A 4,794-nucleotide genomic window follows, 5' to 3' on the forward strand; every position below is an offset into this window, starting at 1 on the left:
CAATAAGAAGAAATGAAATACTTCAAGGGATAGATGTCATTCTTTTCCTCATTGTCTTTCATTGCTATCCCAGTACAAGAGTATCACCTTATTCTGATTTCTGCTTAACTAGATTAGCCCACAAGCGAATCTGCCCAGTGTGGGGTGATGATGGGGGAGCCTCCTCTTTGGGGGGGCATCCACTGTGACATCAGTCAGAGGATATTCATACTCCCTCCTATTGGTCAAGAGGCCTTTATGGAATCATTGTGCTGAAATTGTCAAGTCACCATGGTCACTTTATAAAGTCATGTGACTGTATTTTAACAGCTAAGTCAAACCTTTGCCTGCTAGGCTTCCAAGTAGTCTCCTTTGGGAAGCTGTGTGGTATGTTGGAGAGAAGCCCAGAAACAAAGGACTGTGGGATGCAACAGATCTTCCTGCTCTTTAATTAGCTGATCATACACGTGCTCTGTTAGGGTTATGCCAAGGCCTCCCAAGGAACTGGGGCCTTTGCTTTGGAGACTACTGTTTTGCACTATGCTTCCTCTCTATTCAGTGGTCTCCAAATTTTGGATCATGAACAGCACATGCACCTCAAAATACTTTTCATTTGTAAATCATATATGTCCCACTAGAAGTATTATATACATTATAAAACATGAACAAAATAACAAGCTAAAAGAATGAGATAAATATTTTTAGTTGTCTTTATTAATGGAAACTTTGGCTCTCATTATTGACCAAAATGTTTCTTGTGAGAACCATGGGATTGACTATGCTTCAGTGTTTTTTGACAATCTTATCTTAACACTTGATGATGCAGTGCTATTCAAAGATGTGATTCTAAGTTCAGTTTATTTTGATACTAGGTTTTTTTTAATGGACATTAAAAAGATGCATCATTAAGATATGTAGATCAAAATGAAAGAAGTACATCATGGACTGTGCGTGTTAGGTCATGATACTCATTTTTCAATTATGTCCACAAATTATGCCAAGGCTTTTGTTGAAATTTGACTCACACATTTCCATCATCCCTGATGTCAGTCACTCAATAAGCATTTACTAAGCATCTTCCCATGTGTCAATCCCTGTGTTAAGTGCTGGGGATAAAATGAGAAAGTCAAAAGACAACTCTTACTCTCAAGGAGCTCATAGGCTAATGGGGAGAGCACATGAAAACAATTATTACAAAATATAGAAAGGATCAATTGGAAATAATAGAGAGAAGGCACTAGAATTAAGGTGGATTAGGAAAGGCTTCTAGTAGAAGATGAAATTTTAGCTAGAACTTCAAGGAAGTCAATGAAGCTAAGAGATGGAGAATTAGGAGGAAGAATATTCAAGGTGGATAGTCCATGTTCATCAACTATTCTTGTAATCTGTTTGGAAGTTACTGCATGTTCATGTTTTTGACAAATAGGTTCAAAACACACTGAAATTCCTCATCTTGAAATGAGTTAGAAAATTCCATTGTTAAAATGTTAAAAAATGTGTCAAAATGAGCTTTTGGAGATGACACATGTGATTTTCAGAAAATATATCCAAAATAAAGACAAGTTAATTTCAGTGGGAGGAGCCACTAGTAGTTGGGGTATGGGGGAAGAGCATGCAGTAAAGGCCTCCCTTAGGAGTGTCCTTTGGGCTGAGAGTTGACAGATACTAAGGTTTCTAAGAGAAGATAAGAAGAAGGAGTGTATTACTGCTATGGGGAATACCTTGTAAAAAAAAAATGGCAGATGGGCTGCTGTGTGGGAGGTACAGCAAGAAAGCCTTGGATGAACTAGAGTGCATATGAGAGAGAATAAAGTTGCCCCCCTGGGAGATGTCAAAGACCATATGGCAACCTCTGCAAAAAACTTTTCTAGTTCTCTCTTTCTTTTTTTAATCAACTGCTTTATATAAAGAAAAAAAAAGCAGTTACAATGATTCAAAACAGTTTTTCTCAGATTATGTTGTTGAGGTCAGAGTTGGGTTAGAGGTTCAGATGTGAAATAATTCACTTAGACCTTCTCTGCAGCCATTGGGAGCTTTATTTTACATGAAAAAAAGAGCATGGGTCTTCTAGCAAGAAATCTAAGGGAGGGGCGGTCAGGTGGCTCAGCGAGTAAGAGCACCGGCTCCAGTGTCGGGATGACCTGGATCAAATCTGGGCTCAGACACTCAGCACCACACCCAGAAATAACTGGCCGTGTAACCTTGAGCAAGTTACTTAACCCCGATTGCTTAAAAAAAAAAAGAAATCTAAGGGAGACTGATATTTGATGGAGTTATATAGGGGTTTCAGAATGATGATGTAGTTTTAGAAGTTAAAGATTAGGGAAAAGATGAGGAAGATGGATGACAGAATAAGAGACACAAGATAAAGGGAGATGGGAAATTTTATGAACTAGGATGGGGGGAGACAAGGCCAAGAGAAGGGGGACAGTTTATGATTTAAGGATTTAAGGACAAGGCAGGAAGACACAGGTTAAAGATTGAAGGACCCCAGGGAACACAGCAGAAGGAAGAAGAAATCACTTCTTCTTGCTGTTCACTCCATTGGTTATAATTCTTCTTTACAACTGGACTAATGTTTAATGTGAAGGTATTTGTAGAATCTATATTTGATTGCATGCCGCCATGGGAGTGGGAGATAGAAAGGGAGGGGAAGAAAATTTGAAACTCAAGGGATTGTGGAACCAAACGTTGTAAACTAAAAGTAAATAAATAAATTTAAAAAAAGAAGGGAGATGAAAGCAACTCTTTTGGTACAGGTTTAAGATAAGAGAGGAAAAGACCTTAGGGCTCCTCCAGGTTACAGAATAAACTTAGGCATCACAAAGTCAACTCTTATTATTTTTAACTCTTAGGGAACTGTTTGTATTATCATCAATGTGGCAACAGCATCAATTCAGATTCTAACCAGCAAATATCTTCCCCATGTTTTCCTTCTCTTTGCATTTCCTCTTCCCATGTGTGAACAGTATATTCTTGAATTTTATCATATGCTTTATTTGCCTCTTCATGATTATACAGAACAGCATGACAAGGTACATCGCAAAGATGGGCTAAAACACTCTGACAACATTGAAAAACATACAGATCTGGGGTGGCTAGGTGGCACAGTGAATAGAGCATCAGCCCTGGAGTCAGGAGAACCTGAGTTCAAATTCAACCTCAGACACTTGACACAAAAACTATCTGTGTGACTTTGGGCAAGTCACTTAACCCCAATTGCCCTCCAAAAAGCAAAAAACAAAAAGTAAAAGTAAAATGTGGCTAGGTGGTGCAGAATAGAGCACTGGTCCTGCAGTCAGGAGGACCTGAGTTCAAATGCGTCCTCAGACACTTAACACAAAAACTAGCCATGTGACCTCGGGCAAGTCACTTAATCCCAACTGCCCTCCAAAAAGCAAAAAATAAAAATAGAAAAAGAAAAAAAAAAAGAAAAAACATACAGATCATAGTGATAAGAATGCCCTTAGTAGCAGAGTGCCAAAATTTAAATCTGAAAACCTTTTAATGAAAGAATGAAAGTCCTCATCTTGTTTTGTTGGTAAGGAAGGACCTTCATCTGAGTCTTCCATTAAGGAGGGACCTACCTTTGGTGAAAGAAAAGTGATGAAAAGTTTGAGGTGGTAGATTCCCAAGGTATATGTCACAACATACCAAACCTGTAATAGATAGAACTCTAATCATGTAGATGAAACTTAAGCCCATTGTCACAACCTATCACACAGGTGTATAAGGTTTGTCTAACAAGGACTGGTAAACCTGTCCAAATCTTGGGGAAAATCTAAATATTGCAGAAGGCTTCCCGTGAGCAGAATCTCCAACGCTGTCTCATTTGGACATTTTGTTGCTCACTGAGCCCCAGTGGCCAGGCCATGACTCCCCTCATTATCTCAGAGCCAGAGAAGGAGGAGGAGGAGGAATGTTCCCCAGTATTTCCTAATATTCATGCCTTCTCTCTGAGATTCTCTCCATTTATCCTTGACATTCTTTTAGTTGTACATTATTGTTTTCATGTTGTCTTCTCCATTAGACTGTGATCTCCCAGAAAAGTGTTTATTTTTGTATCCCTAGAACTCAGCAAAGTACCTGGAAGTATCTGAGGGCAGATTTGAATTCAAGAAGATGAGTCTTCGTGACTCCAGGGTCAGTATTCTACTCACTGTACCACCTAACTGTACCCAGTCTGGCAGATTTTGTTGTTGTTTGGTCATGTCTGACTCTTTGTGACCCCCTGGATCATACTGTCCATATGGTTTTCTTGGAAGATATTAGAGGGATTTGACATTTACTTTCTCTACTGGATTAAGGCTAACAGAAGGCAATTGACTTGCCCAAGGTCATGCAGCTAGTAAGTGTCTGAGGCCAGATTTGAACTTAGGTCTTCCTGACTCTAGGCCCAGTATTCTATCTACTGTGCCACCTAGCCTCACCTAGCCTGGCAGATAGTGGTTGCTTAAAAAAGACTTGTTCACTTGTGTAATGGTAATGGGAATTTGATAGGCTTGAGGAGGACCTTCCCTGATTTGAAAATATACTTTGCTGGCTAATAGGCTAAATGTGGTCACATGGAACCTGTGGTGGGAGGCTTGTTTTTTACAAATGTCCACACCTAATTACTTTGTGATTGGGCAGTGGGTCACAAGGGTTATGATGTTTTCTGACCCTGGAGAAGGCTATATATACTCTGAGGTGAAATTTTGCTCTGGGGCTCACTTATGGGAAAAGTTGTATGATTTGGCCAGATGACATTCTGGCCAGCCATTGAGCCCCCTGACTTTGAGAACCTAGATGTTGGTGCTTCTCTCTCTGGTAAGT

The 4,794-nt window shown here is 39.6% G+C and overlaps 1 pseudogene; it reads right to left on the bottom strand.

Moving 5' to 3' along the window:
* Positions 1-2,880: 2,880 nt before the first annotated feature.
* LOC138167198 (protein RER1-like) lies at positions 2,881-3,819 on the bottom strand (annotated as a pseudogene).
* Positions 3,820-4,794: the final 975 nt, after the last annotated feature.

Source organism: Petaurus breviceps, unplaced genomic scaffold (assembly GCF_028583685.1).
Source record: "Petaurus breviceps papuanus isolate PSGF00001 unplaced genomic scaffold, PetGlider_PUasm1.0 229, whole genome shotgun sequence".
Classification (NCBI taxonomy): Eukaryota; Metazoa; Chordata; class Mammalia; order Diprotodontia; family Petauridae; genus Petaurus; species Petaurus breviceps.